The 18,516-nt window shown below is 42.6% G+C and overlaps 1 long non-coding RNA gene across 1 annotated transcript in view; it reads left to right on the top strand.

Moving 5' to 3' along the window:
• LOC115851230 (uncharacterized) overlaps positions 1–18,308 on the top strand; it is a 153,066-nt gene extending 134,758 nt beyond the window's left edge. Inside the window, exons 9-12 of the long non-coding RNA XR_011376691.1 lie at positions 2,803–2,890; positions 4,201–4,354; positions 9,338–9,609; positions 15,429–18,308. This is a non-coding gene — a long non-coding RNA (uncharacterized lncRNA). The remainder of the gene's footprint in view (positions 1–2,802; positions 2,891–4,200; positions 4,355–9,337; positions 9,610–15,428) is intronic.
• Positions 18,309–18,516: the final 208 nt, after the last annotated feature.

The following is an 18,516-nucleotide window of genomic DNA, read 5'->3' as shown; positions in this document are numbered from 1 at the left end:
AGGTTGTCCATTTTATTGGCATAGAGTTGCTTGTAGTAATCTCTCATGATCTTTTGTATTTCTGCAGTGTCAGTTGTTACTTCTCCTTTTTCATTTCTAAGTCTATTGATTTGAGTATTCTCCCTTTTTTTCTTGATGAGTCTGGCTAATGGTTTATCAATTTTGTTTATCTTCTTAAAGAACCAGCTTTTAGTTTTATTGATCTTTGCTATCATTTCCTTCATTTCTTTTTCATTTATTTCTGATCTGATTTTTGTGATTTCTTTCTTTCTGCTAACTTTGGGTTTTTTTTTGTTCTTCTTTCTCTAATTGCTTTAGGTGCAAGGTTAGGTTGTTTTTTCGAGACGTTTCCTGTTTCTTAAGGTAGGATTGTATTGCTATAAACTTCCCTCTTAGAACTGCTTTTGCTGCATCCCATAGGTTTCGGGTCAGCGTGTCTCCATTGTCATTTGTTTCTAGGTATTTTTTTTATTTCCTCTTTGATTTCTTCAGTGATCACTTCGTTATTAAGTAGTGTATTGTTTAGCCTCCATGTGTTTGTATTTTTTACAGATCTTTTCCTGTAATTGATATCTAGTCTCATAGCTTTGTGGTCGGAAAAGATACTTGATACAATTTCAATTTTCTTAAATTTACCAAGGCTTGGTTTGTGACCCAAGATATGATCTATCATGGAGAATGTTCCATGAGCACTTGAGAAAAATGTGTATTCTGTTGTTTTTGGATGGAATATCCCATAAATATCAATTAAGTCCATCTTGTTTAATGTATCGTTTAAAGCTTGTGTTCCCTTATTTATTTTCATTTTGGATGATCTGTCCATTGGTGAAAGTGGGGTGTTAAAGTCCCCTACTATGAATGTGCTACTGTCGATTTCCCCTTTTGTGGCTGTATTTGCCTTATGTATTGAGGTGCACCTATGTTGGGTGCATAAATATTTACAATTGGTATATCTTCTTCTTGGATCAATCCCTTGATCATTATGTAGTGTCCTTCTTTGTCTCTTCTGATAGTCTTTATTTTAAAGCCTATTTTGTCCGATATGAGAATTGCTGCTCCCGCTTCCTTTTAGTTTCCATTTGCATGGAATATCTTTTTCCATCCCCTTACCTCCAGTCTGTATGTGTCTCTAGGTCTGAAGTGGGTCTCCTGTAGACAGCATATATATGGGTCTTGTTTTTGTATCCATTCAACCAATCTGTGTCTTTTGGTGGGAGCATTTAGTCCATTTACATTTAAGGTAATTATCGATATGTATGTTCCTATTCCCATTTTCTTAATTGTTTTGGGTTCGTTATTGTAGGTCTTTTCCTTCTCTTGTGTTTCTTGCCTAGAGAAGTTCCTTTAGCGTTTGTTGTAAAGCTGGTTTGGTGGTGCTGAACTCTCTCAGCTTTTGCTTGTCTGTAAAGGTTTTAATTTCTCTATGAAATCTGAATGAGATCCTTGCTGGGTAGAGTAATCTTGGTTGCAGGTTCTTCTCCTTCATCACTTTCAGTATGTCCTGCCAGTCCCTTCTGGCTTGCAGAGTTTCTGCTGAAAGATCAGCTGTTAACCTTATGGGGATTCCCTTGTGTGTTATTTGTTGTTTTTCCCTTGCTGCTTTTAATATGCTTTCTTTGTATTTAATTTTTGACAGTTTGATTAATATGTGTCTTGGTGTGTTTCTCCTTGGATTTATCCTGTATGGGACTCTCTGTGCTTCCTGGACTTGATTAACTATTTCCTTTCCCATATTAGGGAAGTTTTCAACTATAATCTCTTCAAATATTTTCTCAGTCCCTTTCTTTTTCTCTTCTTCTTCTGGAACCCCTATAATTCGAATGTTGGTGCGTTTAATGTTGTCCCAGAGGTCTCTGAGACTGTCCTCATTTCTTTTAATTCTTTTTTCTTTATTCTGCTCTGCAATAGTTATTTCCACTATTTTATCTTCCAGGTCACTTATCCGTTCTTCTGCCTCAGTTATTCTGCTATTGATCCCATCTAGAGTATTTTTCATTTCATTTATTGTGTTGTTCATCGTTGCTTGTTTCATCTTTAGTTCTTCTAGGTCCTTGTTAAATGTTTCTTGCATTTTGTCTATTCTATTTCCAAGATTTTGGATCATCTTTACTATCATTATTCTGAATTCTTTTTCAGGTAGACTGCCTATTTCCTCTTCATTTCTTAGGTCTGGTGGGTTTTTATCTTACACCTTCATCTGCTGTGTGTTTTTCTGTCTTCTCATTTTGCTTATCTTACTGTGTTTTGGGTCTCCTTTTTGCAGGCTGCAGGTTCGTAGTTCCCGTTGTTTTTGGTGTCTGTCCCCAGTGGCTAAAGTTGGTTCAGTGGGTTGTGTAGGCTTCCTGGTGGAGGGGACTAGTGCCTGTGTTCTGGTGGATGAGGCTGGATCTTGTCTTTCTGATGGGAAAGGGACCAGACAAAGTCCCTATTCTTTTGTCTCTGTTTATTCTTTTTTCTTTTGTCCTACCCTGGTACGTGGGGACTTTCTTGCCTTTTGGGAGGTCTGAGGTCTTCTGCGAGCATTCAGTAGGTGTTCTGTAGGAGCAGTTCCACGTGTAGATGTATTTCTGGTGTATCTGTGGGGAGGAAGGTGATCTCCGCGTCTTACTCCTCCGCCATCTTCCCCTCGTCCCTCCCATACACATTTGGCCATTGGACCAATTATTTTCGGGTAATGTGTTAATGTCACCCAGAATTAGTCTCCATGGAGCACATTTTGACAGTCACTACCATAACCTAGTAACTTGCTTGAGAACCAAACCCTAAGCCTTTGACAACTTAGTCTGTTCTTGTTTATCTCAGAAGCTGGCTGAACGAGGAGTAGCATGTCTCTGTGGCCCCCACTGTTTCCAGCTGTGCCATCGCCACTGGAATCGACTAAGATTAAAAGGTCAGAAAACAAGTTTGTACATTTACACTCACGGCTGACCCCCACCATTCCGAATGACCTCCCCATGACCTTGGATGGGCTGCAGCGTGGGGAGTATTTGCCAGCATGAGGTCCCCCTAGTTCTTGAACCCCATCAGTGATGGCAAGGTGGCCCTTCATCTGGAGGACGGGCTTGGAGACAGTGCCCTGGGGCGACTGAGTGGTGTGTCTGCATCCCGGCTTCTGGGGGCACAGAAATGAGCCCGTTTTCCTACCTCACCCCTGGCAGCATGTTCCTCTTCCACCTGGGCGGTGCTCTTTGGTCCAAGGATCATAATCACGTGTCTGTTTCTCTATAATCCACATCCCGAGGCTTGGTGGCAGTCATATCCAGGTACCATAGTCATTTATTATATGTTTTCATGGTTAATCCGGTGGGTTTTTTGACCCAGGGATATTTTTCTAGCACATTTTCTATTGCCTGACCATTTTAAATCCACAAATTTATGGTTTTTCACAAATGTTTTAGTCAAGTGTAGCCATTTGCTTCCCTCAGATCATTTGCGGGGGCCTTGACAAGATGATGTCTTCATTAGCATCTCCAGACTTACTGAAAGTGTCCCCTCAACACCACCACCACCGATAAAAGCAAAAGTAAAAAAAGGTTGTTTAGGGTCATCTTGCATTGCTCAACATTAGGACCCAGCCACTCCTTAAGAGGCCCTATTGGATAATTTAAGAATAACGTGAGACACCAAACCTGCATACTAGGAGCACATGGTATATAAGGGGAGTGAAAAGAGCAAGAGAGAAGTTAATAGTCACTTGCTTAACAGAGCAGGAGACCTTCCTTCTTAAGAAAGGTCATACTTTCGGTCAACATTTCTGATTTTGCTTTTGTCTTTACCAAGATACTTTTACTTTTTTTTAAATTAAGGTATAGTTGATTTACAATGTTGTGTTATACAGCAAAGTGACTGAGTTATACATAAGTATAATTCTTTTTTAAAAAAACTTATTTTTCATTATGGTTTATCACAGAATATTGAATATAGTTCCCTGTGCTATACACTAGGACCTTGTTGTTTATCCATTCCGTATATAGTAGTTTGCATCTGCTAACCCCAAACTCCCACTCCATCCTTCTCCTGCCCACTTTTACCTTGTTCTAATGACAGTTGGTTAATCCAATTTCCCCTCTCTGTTATTCTTGAGTTACCACTTTTGCTTTACTAACTTTGATGTACCATGATTTATAATGTCACTAAAACATTTAATTTAGTTACAAGTTTTCCCAGTATCTAGAATCCTACATTTTCTTTCCTTATCAGACTTGAGCTCAAACATCCTGGAATTTGCTACAGAGTCTGCAAGTTGGGTCAGTGGTGCATCAGCTGTCTGAGAAGAGAAAGCAATGCCAACCTCCTTCCATGAGAACATGAAGGAACAGTCATGCATAGGAACCTGTGTCAGGTAGAATCTCAGGTGATTAATAGACAACAGGTGCTTGCAAACACAAACAAAAACATATGTTTATAATGCGCTGACCTCTGCTTTTTATGATTTCCTTTATCTTTTCCTCAGTTTCGTTTGGTGTTCCCTTTCTAGTTCTTGGCGTGGAGGCTTAGACAGTTATTTCTCAGCTTTCCCCCCTAGTGTATGTATTGTAGATATAAATTTCTCTCCTACCACTCTTTAACTGCAACAAATGAGTTTGACTATGCTTTCAATAGCCTTATTTAGGTAAAATTGATATACAGTCAACTGCACTAAGTATGTTCATTGATATACAGTAAACATACAATAAATATCGTATATTGTATATCAATAAATATACTTAGCAAAGTAAGGACAGAAGAATAGAAATACTGTAGGAACTTCCTAAAGAATACCTTTTTAAAAATCGACACCAAATCTGGTACTTAGAGGTGAATTATAGAAAGTCCATTTCCTCTTCTGAGATAACGACAAGCCTTTCCCACTGTCCCTGAACAAAATGTCAACTCTTTGCAAAAGCCAGAGTCCCTTGGACCCAGTTAATTCAGGGCGAAATACTAACATATATTTATTTATTTATTTACTTATTTATTTGAAGTATAGTTGATTTACAATATTAGTTTTAGATGTACAATATAATGATTCAATATTGTACTCCATTTAAAGTTATTATAAAATAATGGCTCTATTCTCTGTGCTATACAACATATCCTTGTTGCTCATCTATTTTATACATAGTAGTTTTTGTATCTCTTAATCCCATCTCCCCAGCTTGCCTCTCCTCTCTTCCCCCCCTGCACTGGTAACCACTAGTTTGTTCTCTATATCTGTGTGTCTGTTTCTGTTTTGTTATATTCATTTGTTTTATTTTTGAGATTTCACATATAGCTGATATCATACAGTATTTGTCTTTCTCTGTCTGACATTTCATTTAGCACAGTACCCTCCAGGTCCATCCATGTGGTTGCAAATGGCATTATTTCATTCTTTTTTATGGCTGAGTAGTATTCCTTGTATGTATGTACCACATCTTCTTTATTCATCTGTTGATGGACACTTAGGTTGCTTCCATATTCTTGGCTATTGTAAATAATGCTGCTATGAATATCGGGGTGCACATATCTTTTCTAATTAGTGTTTCATTTTCTTTGGATATATACTCAGGAGTGGAATTGCTCAGTCATATGGTAGTTCTATTTTTAGTTTTTTGAGGAACCTACATACTGCTTTTCATAGCGGCTGCACCAATTTACATTCTCACCAACAGCATACAAGGGTTCCCTTTTCTCCACATCCTTACCAACATTTGTTATTTGTGGTCTTTTGGTGACAGCCATTCTGACAGGTGTGAGGTTATATCTTATTGTGTTTTTTATTTGTATGTTCCTGACGAGTAGAGATGTTGAGAATCTTTTCATGTGCCTGTTGGCCACCTGTATGTCTTCTTTGGAAAAATGTCTATTCAAGCTTCTGCTCATTTTTTAATCAGGTTGTTTATTTTTTTGATATTGAGTTGTATGAACATTTATATATTTTGGATATTAACCCCTTATCTGTCGTATTACTTGCAAGTATTTTCGCCCACTCGGTATGTTGTTTTTTCATTTTGTCAGTGGTTTCCTTTGCTGTGCAAATTTTTTAAAGTTTAATTAGGTCTCATTTGTTTACTTTTGATCTTGTTTCCTTTGCCTTAGGAGAGATCCAAAAATAAATATTACTACAACTTATGTCAAAAAGCGTTCTACCTTGTTTTCTTCTAAGGCATTTTAAGGTTTCCAGTCTTACATTTAGGTCTTTAATCCATTTTGAGTTTATTTTTGTGTACGGTGTTAGGAAGTGTTCTAATTTCATTCTTTTACATGTAGCTATCCAGCTTTCCCAGCACCACTTGTTGAAGAGACTGTCTTTTCCCCATTGTATGTTCTTGCCTCCTTTGTCATAGATTGATTCCAAAGACTGACTTTATGGGCCAAGTGATCTTCAGTGTTGTGTGCTCACCTTTCCTAGCAAATTCTTCATGTGTTCACTTACATTGGATGTATGGACTTAGACCTAAGTTCCCCTTACCGGAATATATAAAAATAAATATTACTTGAACAAAATGTCATAAGACTGGGTGGCTGGAAATATAAATTTTCAAGTTCTTTAATACTCACTATTTAACCTTGCTCAAAAGTTTCCTAGAAAATAAATTTCAGTTTTGAAGCCTGTCTTTTGCAAAATCATATTTAGTACAATTTTCCTCCCCACCTACCTTGATCCACCACTTTCTACATCAGTTTGCTGTCATCTGGCAAAGCAGTTGTAAAGAACCATTTTTCAAATCAAACCTTTTGAAACAATATTCCCTCCTCAACGTAAAATAATATTAATAAAAACTATATCAAAACCTGAATTAATATACCATTATCTTTAATTTCTATTTTCTTTGTTGCAAACTGTCAAGTCAGATGGGCTAAACAAACATGTGAGTGACCTCTGGAAAAATAAAATTATACTTTTAATGGCCAACAAGTAAATTAAACAAATTAAAACTTAGCATGATGAAATAAAGAATTTAAGGGCAGTTTTAGTGATCCTGCCAAGTTTTAGTTCAGTTGGAAAGCAATTGGAAATGATGAAAATTGCATTCAGACCCTGAGTTTTAATAGATCATTAGTCAGGATCATCTAATCCACCATTTTTTAAACAGTTCTTAGAAGTGTTACTGAACTACTTGAGATAAAAAGGAAAAATATTCACAGAGCTTTGGCTGTAAGAGTTTTTGATTTTTTTTCTTGGTGCTGGTAAAGAAGTCTACAGAAGCAAGCCCTGTGTCTGAGAGCCCCAAAGTGGCAATTATCATGCTTGGTTTCAGTTCCTGAATGACTTTCCATCCTCCTCCTGTTTCTCACTAGGGAGAAACATTAATTTACATTTTTTCTACTTCTTATTTCTACTAAAAGACACAACATTTTGGGGAAGATAATGGAATTCAGAAAAATAGGTATCACTATAATAAAGATGGGGAGATATTTTCCTCAAAATATTAACAGAGAAACACATACACATTTCTGGTTTTATGTGGTCAAATTGCAAACCTTAAGCCCCCTAAGCTCACACCGATTTAAGAGGTTACCACATTCAGAAAAATAAATGAACACCAAACATGATAGCAGTGTCTTTCATTCTCTCTAGTTTGATAGTCCAAGGAAGCAAAATATTTTCCACTTTATAAAATCTTTAAAACCGCCAGGGGAGACATGCTGGCCTTCTCAGTGTTGGAGCAGAGAAAGCTTCAGCTAACCATATGGAAAACACATAAGGAGACCAGATTTTTCCAGTCCATAATTCAGTGAGAGTTAGGGTCTTACTTCCAACACCAGAAGTCTTAGGAGGTGACTGGTAACTCCACACACTGCCAAGTTTTTGAAATTGGATAAAGGATGAGGGTAAAGATGGCTACCTCTGTACACATGAAACTGGTTTACAGTAGTGATTATGCATTTTCCTTTTGTCTTTTTCCCCCCTCTTAAAATAGCACGAACATGATATTATGTTGACTAAGAAAAATAAACGAAGCAGCTTTTCTCTGTAGGCACCACTTATTAGGATAAGAACCTTCCAAAGAAAAGAGGTAGTACTCCATAATTTGAATCAGATTTTGTTAAAAAAAATCTAGGTCCATCCATTCATTGAAGCATTCATGAATTTGTTAATTAAGTGAACAAATACTGATCATGTACCTGTTCCCATGTTCCTCACTGAGGCAACAACTCATAGCAAGTTAGGAGCATGCGTTCTGCAGTATGACTTCCTGGGTTCAAATCTGAGTACCACCAGCTAGCAGGGGCCATGCTGGGGCCATCGCTAAGCTTCTCCAAGTGTCTGCCCTCATCGGTGTGGTAAGCACATTGATGGTAGGCATGTTGTGGATTTGTTGCTGCCTACACTATCAGGTGTAAGACACAAGGATAAGTGATTCTCTTCACGAACAGCTCCTCTTGTTGCTAAAATTCCTGGCTTTGTTAAAGAATGTACACAGTGAAGTCCCTAATCCAGCGGAGTTACCACTATTTCAAATATCTTTTTCTCTGTTTCATGATATTATTGTAATTTTATTGTGTTTATATCAACTGTAATATCTATTTTAGCTAAATAAAAACATTAAACAGGCTAACCTTCTTCTTTAATTCAGCAGAACGCCTGAGGATACTTGCTGTGTTTGCCATCATACCTGAGATCATACCTGAGTCAACTATGCCTTTATCATATTTGGGATTTCTCTACCTATGGGATTACATGTGAATAAATAAAAGCAAAACTCACCCCTCGATTATGTGGACGCTTTTAGCCATTGCTTTCTAGAATAAACACGCACATGATTTAGATATGTAACTCCAACTCTGTTTATTCCTCAGAAAGGACATTTAGTTTAAAAGCACGTTCAAGGTAGAAGAAGTGCAAGTTCTTCTGTTTGGTCTGTTTAACAAGTTTCAGCGCAAAACTTTATATCCAGCATCACAACAAATACAAGTGAAGACAGAGAAATTTTCAAAATTAAAAATTTCAACCAATAGACCATCTAATACCAAAACCTTTCAGTGATAGATACTGGGAGTAACGAAGATGGATCAAGAAGCCGACCGAGGCTTGGTCTTCTTCGTGAGAGACCCCAGTTGTACTTCTTGGCAGTAGTATCTGAAAAATGGTAGAAAGTACTTTCCTGTCTCTTCCTCCATGTGTTCGCTGCCTGTGACCAACCATGAAGGAGGTGACCAGCTGCAGTCATCCTCTGGGATGGACCCTGGTGATCCCTGCCTCTGGGCTGTGAGTGGCGCCAGTGACTCACTTTTAAAGGGGGAACGAGGCAGAAGAGAAGACATCATGAGATATCACTCTCAATATTCAGTTTTAGAAAGACCCTGACTGCCATCCTGGGGGCTTCCCTTGCTCTCTCTCACTTCTGCTCTCTCACTTTTGCTCTCTCAGTTCGCTTGTGCTGGGGAAGCAGATTTCCACACTGGAAGCAGTCTTATGGAGAGGCCCGTGTGGCTCAGCAAGCATTGAAGCCCTCATCCCCACCGTCCATGAGGAACTGGAGCCTGCCAAGGCCATGTGAGTGCAAGTGGACCCCTCCCCATCCAGCTTCCAGATGAGACCACAGCCCTGGCTGGCTGTTTGACTACAACCTCATGAAAGACCTTGAACCAGAGGCCTCCAGATAAACTCTGCACAGATTCCTGATGCACAGAAACTGTGAGGTAACTAACGTCTGCTGTTTAGGTCACTAAGCTTTAGGGTAATTGGTTGTGTAGCAGTAGATAGTAATTCATACCCTAATGCCTTTAAAACTGCTTGTGAGGCAGAATTCTGAAGTGCATATGACTTTCTTCTCTTCCCTTTCTTTTATCATTTTCTTAAAATGATACACTACTACAGATATTAGGAAATAAGTTGAGGTAAACTACAGGAAAACCAATGGTGACCCACTATATTCTGGGAGGTAAACGTATAGACGTGAATTGGTGGAAGGCATCTGGGTATACATCCTGGGTAATGTTTTCAGTGTACAAAGTAAGCTGAGAACGGTAAAGGAGCATAAAGAATTGCAAAGACTAGTAGCTGGATACCTTACTTTCTCTCGTTATTTTTGAAAAATGATTTTAGTCATTATATCAATGGACAGAGAGACCAAGAGAGATGTACTTATTCTTGCTGTGACAGCATGAGTTGCAAACAGTTATCTTGTTTATAAAGGTATAAAGAGGGAAAAAAAATACCCAGTAGAATGTGGAGCCTATTATTAAAAAGTCTAAATAAAAATACTTTTACAACTAAAATATTTAAGGCATAGAGGGAAAGTATGATTTTGATGTTCTCCAAAATGCAGAAAATTATTTCAAAGGAGTATTTCAAATTATTAATAAAATATAAAATGATACGTCAGCTAAAAACAAAGAAAAGTACTGAGAGGTAAATGGAGCTAAATAATAAAAGGGAGGTTTGCAATAAAACTAATATTGGCCTGATTTATAATGCAGATGGGAGGCAGTACAGGCATAATTAATGAAGCATAATTAATGATGTCGAGAACCAGTGATGTGGGAGATGCACTGGAGCATCTCCTTCAGGCTGAACCGGAGGACAAACACCGGAGGGGACGGGAGACCCAGAGGTGAGGGATGCTGAGCCCAACACGGGACATGGCGACAGAGGGACAGCTCAGGTGCCTGTTCCTGGATGGAGAAGAAGCTTCTCCAAAGTTGATAAAAGAACACTTACAGTAAGCAAACATGGCAAAAGATTTTTAAAAGAAGAAAAAAAATGTTTTCAGCATTCTGAGAGAGCAAGCTAATTAAAAACAGATTACAAAAATCTGGCAGACCTCTCTGCAACAGTAAATCCTAGGAGATAAAGGAATGACGCGGTCAGCTAACGACAGAAGCATGTTCTGACTGGGCCTGCCCACCCAGCCGCTCTTCGGTGGGAAGACAGCAGAGGTACTAATACATAAATCCAGTTGATCTATATTAATAAATAAACATTAATACATTAAAACACAGCTGGTCTTATTCCAGGAAAAAAAGGTGTTTGTTATTTAAAAATGTATTTATAGAATTCACAACCTATGATTATCTTGACAGCAGCCAAAGGAACATTTAATAAAATTGAAACTCATAATTCATTAAAATTATAAAGACAGCTTTCCGTCTTGATAGGGGACACTAGTCTGAACCCCACAGATGATGTTGCAGTCGCCGTTTTGGCCCTGGAAGCGGTGAGCTCGGAATAATGGCAGGACTGGTTTAGAGTAAGCGAGAGGCAAGAGAAGGAAGCAGGTGGTGTGTGTGTCCAGGGGAGAAGAGAAACCGGGCTGTCAACGCTGAAGAGAATACTAGCTGCCTGAAAACTGGAGAGACTTGTGTGACCATAAGATGTAATAAAAACGATTCTATTCACAGTGACAATGAAAAATTCCTAGGGATGACTGTGCTAGGGTAAAGTTCTTTTATGAAGAAAATATAAAAATTTTCATCAAGAAGATCTGGATAAATGGAGAAGACATAAAATATTTAAAGATTTACATTTTTAAAAGGAACCTGTAACATTTTTATACAGTTCAAAGAAAATCCCTAATGCAATTTTAGGAGACAGTGACAAAATTAATCTACAGCTCATTGGGAAGAATAAACATGCTAAGCTTTTCAAAAGTAACCTGAAATGGAAGGGTGTGAGGGCCGTGCTACACTGTCACACACTTTAAGAAGGGCTTAGGTAAAGCTGTAAGGTCCCACCAAAGCAACAGAGACTGAATAGAATACAAGTCTAGAAAGATACTCCAGAATATGTGGGGATTTGGTGTAAAAGTAAAGTGACACCTCAGCTCAGTGAATGAAGAAGGGTTTATTTTCACAAAAGCACAGCAGGAAATAATGGGCAAACAGTAAAATAAAGCTAGAATTCTGCTTTAAACCTCATAGACTCACTTCCATGGGGACCAGAAATGTAAATGTTAGCGCATTAGCCGTGAAGTAGAGAGGAAAGTACAGGTTAACGTTCATACAGTCATGGGTGGGAAAGGCTGTCCTGTATCTGACACGGTCAGTCATGTGATCAAGGGAATGATTTAGGCTTGAATATGTACGAATCCCAAGTGTTCACGTGAAACAGTGAAACACCAAGGACAGGCTGGTAAGAGTATTTATAGGGAGAAGTTTAACAAAGAAGGCAGAAAACAACTGACATCTCGATAAAAAGATCAAACTTGACCCTGGACGAGGTCATCGCTAGAGAAGACACACGAGAGAAGGAACACGAAGGAACACGTGGCAACACGTTTAACTCAGGGTGAACAGCATGCAGCGTGTGGTGGGTGCCTCTTCCTTCCCCAGTCACGAGGGCCGAGTAGGATGCAGAGACTGAACACGCACGTGGGGCGTAGCCTGGTGCAGCGTGCTTTCGGAGTGACGGGCCCTCAAGCTTCATGACAGCCCCTCGGCAGGCACCCGGCCTCGTGCTGTGGACAGAAGGGCCCTGGCTGGTCACAGACGCGGCCCGGGGACAGAGCGCCCTCGGCCTGAGCCCCACACGTCTGATCTGAAACCTCTGGCTAAGCAGACCCGCCTCCAGGAGTGAGAGGACACAGAATGGAACTGCGTCTTGTTACCCCGCTGACCGGGAGGTGGGAGCCCGAGAATGGGGCTGGGTGGGTCCACCTGTGGGTGAGCTCACGTGTGTCAGTCACAGAAAGATGTTGAGCCTCCACTGTTGGTGAGACATCAGGGGACAGAGCAATCTCTTACTATTCTTGGAATTGGGAAATACACGTGTACACCAGGTCAGCAAGGACAAGAGGTTATGCAGCAGGACGTGGCGCCCGGCCTCGTGACCCTGGGGCAGCTGTCCTGGCCGGTCGTGTGCCGGCTCCTGTATTGCATCGTCCCAGCAGCCGCTATGTGCTTGGGGGGACGTGAACAAAGGGAGTCGCTGGGCTGACTCTGGGTTCAAGGGTGTTTTGAAGCCTTGTGTGGTGTCAGCTTCTCCAAGCTAGGTCCAGGGTTCCCTTTGGGTAATGAGTCTGGGTTGGAGTCACTACGAGAAATTGGCGTGAGATCCGGCAGGCAGAGCGAGGCCGCAGCCCCGCCTCCTCCTGTCCTTCCATCCTTCCTTCTCTCTTTCCCTCTCTCTCTGTCTCTCTAGCTCTCTCTGGAATGGCCAGGCACGGGGGCAGGCTGCCTCTCTGTGGCTGTCTGCCGGCTCACCTTGACCTTGATGGGGCAGCATCGGGGGTCCAGCCCCCCCCCCTCACACAGGACCTTCTCCCGGGGTGCCTGGGAGCCTGGAGCAGGCCGTGGGCAGCTCGGGGGTGGCAGAGGGGGCCCTCCCCCACAGGAGTGGAGTCGACACACAGTTGGCCTGATCCATCTCCAGCGGCCCCTCATCTATTTGTTCACAAATCGTTGAAGGGAAGGAGTTTACTTTGGTACTTAAGGTGGCGTCATTTACATTTGGCACGTCGTTGTTACTTTTATGCATATTATGATGATGTTTACTAGGCTCAGGCATAAGGCAAAATTGAACTAGAATCATTGTTTCCCATTAAATATTAAGGGTCCCTATTAAAAGGAAAAAATGTACTTTTCTCCATCCCTTTCCCCCCAAAATAAGTGACTTAGAAAATCACTATCAGAGAAAAAACAAGATTTGGGCAACGTTTTGGAAAGGTATGCTTTTGGGAAAGGTAGGTTTTATAATTCACACATTTTTCATGACCAAAGAAGAAATAATGAATCCAAGCAAACTCTTAGTTCTCACTAAGTAATAATGTAAACAGAATTTTCTTTGCAGGACCGTAAGGCAGTGTGTAAGGAATGCACTGGCGCCCCCTAATACCTTGAAAGACATTATCTACGATCAGAGAGAAAACAGTTACAGAAAAACAGCTGAATAGATTAATTGGCAGAAGGGCCCACATTGGACATGATTTGTAAACGCTAGACCTTGTCGCTTAGCTCAGCTACAATAATTGTGATAGGCAGAAAGGTTTTAAAATGCATTGGAATGGGTATCTGAATGTAGAGTCTTTGAACTTTCTTGGGTTGAGGAGATATTAGGAAATATTTTGGGGACAGGGAATATCTCACGTCAGAAGACAGAACCCAGCCGGGAGACGGCAGAAAGACTGAGAAGTGGCTGTGGTTCCGAGGATCTGGTGGGTTTTTTCTGGGCAGGTTTGTGAGCCCCAGTGACGGACCAGGTGAACCGGGATGCGGCCCTTCTGGGCGCTGACTTCATTTGTTCAGACGGAGCGTAATTGCTGGTCTCAGAAAGCAAGGCTGTCTTGCTGAGTAAGACCCACAAGGGTGGCAATGGTGACTTTTCTCCCGACACAGAAGGGAACCAGGTTCTTGAACACGCTCAGCACACACCTAGTGAGATAACACCCACTGGCCGAGGGGCTTGCCTAGGGAAACATAAAGCCAGTCTGTTAGGCCGGGTTGCAGAGTGTGGCTTATGCAGCTGACCTGCTAGGTTATAAAGGGGGCTCTCAGAGGGAGGTGGGGCAGGGAAAAGAAGAGAGGAAACATGGGGGAGGAGAATCAATGACGACTGCAGCTGGTACGTCCTTTGAATTCACCCCCTTAACCTCCCCCCTTCACTGGAATCCTCAGTTCCTTCATCCATCACTCCTAACGTCTTGTTACTAAATGTGGTCCCACCACAGGCGCTCCCTGAGGACACGGGAGACCCAGCTATTCACACACTGTCTTCATTGACTAGACCGTGTTCTCTGTAGTCCTTGATCACAGCCAACGTCAGATTTAAAAGTGATCCCTTCATTGGATGAGCTTGGTGCTTCCACATGGAGAAGCACAGCAGGTGGACCCATGCAGCCATCCATGCTTACAGACACTCCAGAGACAGGCTCATGGCTCAGCTAGAACAGACCAGTCCACGTGGGGTCAAGGACAACGGGTGATTTTATTTGTTTATTCAAACTTTCATCCAGACATTTACGAGGTTAACACCACATCTCAGAAAACACACAAGCGTGTTAGGGAAATGCCTGGGTCCTGCCAGTGAGAGTCTACTGGGCAGTGGGCATGGGCACGTGGCCCCAGCAGGTGGCCTGGGTGGCTCGATGGAGAAGAAGCACAAAGGGGGGTCCACAGGTGCCCCATGTCCTTCCGCGTGGTCTGTGCTACTCCTGGGCCTGGGAGCCTCCCCAGGGGAAACAGCAGAGGTCCAGAGAGGAGGGGCTGCTGGGCCAGAGCTGTCCTCCAGGCCCCAGGCTGGGTGTGGGAAAAGGAGAGGGACCTGCCTCCGTGCCCCAGGCCTCCTGCAGACGGGGTCTCTCCCCATCCCACGTGGAAACAATGTCTTTTCAGGAGCAGACTGTATGCTGATGTAACAAGGAGCTTCCTTCCCACTGGGCCGTAACCTGCCGTCACAGCCCCGTCTGCGGGCCCAAGCCCCGCTGCTCACCTCGGGCTCCAGCTCTGGACCCGAGGCTGCTGGCTGACCGCCCTGCCACCCAGGGGAGAAATGGCTATCCCTTTCCGTTCTTGTCCGCCTTCAGGTCGTGACCCCAGTGGGCCTGCGCTGTGGGAGCCAGAATCCAGGTTCCCGTGGGATGTGACAGCCGCCATCCAGTGCTGCAACCTTGGCCTGTGGCCTGACTGGAAGGCTGGGTTGGCCTGCTCCCGGCCGTCGGTCACCACACAGCCTGTCCCAGTCGTTTGACACCGATTCAGCACAGGCTGGTCCCCAAAGCAAACATGCGAAATAGTTTTATGAACAGATGACACAATCTTGGAATGGCCAAACATTTGGGATAAAGCTTTACATACAGGACTACTTTTAGGTGAATTGTTTCTCCTGCTCATCATACTGATTTCCTGGTGGAAAGAAAAATACTTCTAAACAGGGAAAATGTTTTCAAAAGAGCAACTCTAAATTTTCCCCTCAAGACTAAAATGCCGTGTGCTCCTTGCCCCATGCGGCAGCCTCTCTGCAGGAGGACTTCTTGGGCCTGTAAGCTTCATGGTTCTGGGAACTTCCCACCTCAGGCACAGGGTTGGTCCCCCTCCCCTGGGCTACAGCTGGTTGGATGAACCATGACCTTCTGACCTAAGTGGGCCCATCAGATCACACGTCCTGGAAATCGGGAACTGACGCTCAGGACTGACGAGGAACCTTGGAGCAGTGGTGGCTGCCAACTCCCACATGGGCAAGAGAAGCAAATGATGGAGTCTGCCTGTGCAGGGAACAGAGTGGTCCGTGCGGGGAAGGGAACTGAGTGGTCCTGTGTGGGGAACAGAGTGGTCCATGCAGGGAACAGAGTGATCTGTGCACATGGCCCAGCTCCACTCCTCCTTTGATGTCAGGCATCACCACATATTCTTATAATAAAGGCCCCCTATTTTTATGCCAGGACAAGTGGGTTGCTACTTCTTACAACCAATGCCCCTACCTGCTATGACCTTTACACTTTTTGGTAAATATGGGATGTTAGAAATTCACAGGCACGTTCCTGTGGACTGGGTTTGGGCTCACAGCTGATAATATCTGGACTCCCTCCTGCACTCTCCTCACACTCTGAGCACCCCCCTTTCATTCTTGGGGGTGGGATGAGGTGATGCATGGTGGGAGGGTCTCCAAGCCTCATGTGGGACCCCAGGAGGGCCCAGGCTTCCATTGCACTTGGGGGAGAGGTGGGGTAGTCATCACTCTGCCTGTCTTTCTCTCAAAAATTAAAAAATGTAAAATGGGACTGTCTGTCTCTTTGCGTTTTGGAAGCTCTTAGATGCATGAAGGAAAGACTCCATGAGGCTTTGGTTGAGAAGAATGCGCTCACCTCGTGTCCCGTGTCTCACAGCTGTGATTCACCCCAGGGACCACCCTATTCTCCATTGCCAGTGTGTCAGTGGCGTCCTGGCTGAAATTTCCCTCAGGGAGACTTAGGGCTGTAAGAGGCCTTGGTGACTGTATGCATTGGCTTCTGCGTTTTAGATGAGGAAGCCAAGGCTTTGAAAGAGAAGTTAATTCCCTAAGTTACAGAACTAATTAAAAGCAGATTCTGGGGCTAAAACTCAAATTTCCCGACTTCCAGTCCAAACTCTTCATGGTCTTAACTATTTTAAATTACTTTTTAATCATATATCTCAGCCTTCACAAGAAGGCCTCTTTCCAGCTCATCCTGAATCATTGCTTTGTGTTGCATGCTTAACTGAATTGTCTGTATCTTTAGGACAGCTTAGAATCAAAAGCCCTTTCTGGCAGAATAAATCCAGTTTTCAGAAGTTTCTCTCCAACTCAGCCATAGGCAATTTCTTCCTCCTAGACCGTAGGAAATAATTTTAAATTTCCTGTTCCTTTTGTGTTTTCTTTTCTCCTCTCTGATCCAAAGAAAACCATAAAAGATATTACAACTAATCATGACTAGAAACATTTCTACATTAGCAGCATGAATCTTCGGGTTTGTCTAATCAGAAGAAATTGTCTTAATATTTACCTTTTATGTATGTATTTATCTGTTGTTTGTTTGGCAAAGCCTGTGCTTGAACAACATTGATAAAGTGCTGAGTTTGGGCTTGGAGTGTTTGCCCAAATATGCTTTCAATACCCAAAATCTTGGGCGAGTTTCCACAAACTGCTCAGCTGCAGCCGTAGGCTAACGTGAGAACAACTAGTTGGTAGTCCATCCACACTGTGTTTCTTCCGTACTTGAGAGAAGATGTCTGCTCACCATCAGAAACCAGGACGACTCCCGAGAGCAGGTCACATGATGCTGCGTGTCGGCACTGCCTTCTGGGTACAGGAGGCTCTTCCTACCACCTGCCCTCGCCTTCCTCCCTTTCTTCCTGGAGACAGTTACCCGAGGAAACACCAAGTCATCGAGCGTGTGTGCACGTGTGTGTGCATCTGTGAACATGTGCATGTGTGTAAGAGTGTGTGTGAGCACATGAACATGTGTGCCCCTGTGTGTGCATATGTGAACGTGTGTGTGCCCGTGTGAGCCTGCATATGTGTTTGAGTGTTTTGGATGCTCTGGTGTGATAATTGACTTATAGATCAATAGGAAAGGATACATAATCTTAAAATTGCCCTAAACAGACGTAAGAACTTAATTTATAATAATGGCAGCATCATGCTCTAGTGTGGGAAAGGGTGAATGTTGTAAAAGCTGGGGTTTGGGAAAGTCAAGTTTTGTTTGTATCAGGTTGGAATATTATCTCTATTATGTACCAAAATAATCTCCAGATATGTTGAGTTGTATGTAAAAGTTTGAATTTGGAAGGAACTTAGCAATTTATAGCTTAGAGGTGATTAGTTGTAAATGCACATCATCTCGCATCTCATTCTCTTGCAAAAATACACCAAACTAAGACAAGAGAATTCTGTTGAAAAAGCCACAAGGATGAGATATAGAGGAGTGGAATAAAATAGCAATAAAGTTTTGGAAGATGGAGAGAAGTTGGATTATTATTATTATTTTTTTTTTTGCGGTACGCGGGCCTCTCACCGTTGTGGCCCCTCCCGTTGCGGAGCACAGGCTCCAGACGCACAGGCTCAGTGGCCATGGCTCACGGGCCCAGCCGCTCTGCGGCATGTGGGATCTTCCCGGACCGGGGCACAAACCCGTGTCTCCTGCATCGGCAGGCGGA

This window comes from Globicephala melas, chromosome 14, assembly GCF_963455315.2.
Source record: "Globicephala melas chromosome 14, mGloMel1.2, whole genome shotgun sequence".
Lineage (NCBI taxonomy): Eukaryota > Metazoa > Chordata > Mammalia > Artiodactyla > Delphinidae > Globicephala > Globicephala melas.
Note: the sequence above shows the minus strand (reverse complement) of the source record. Positions and strands in the feature narration are given on the sequence as shown.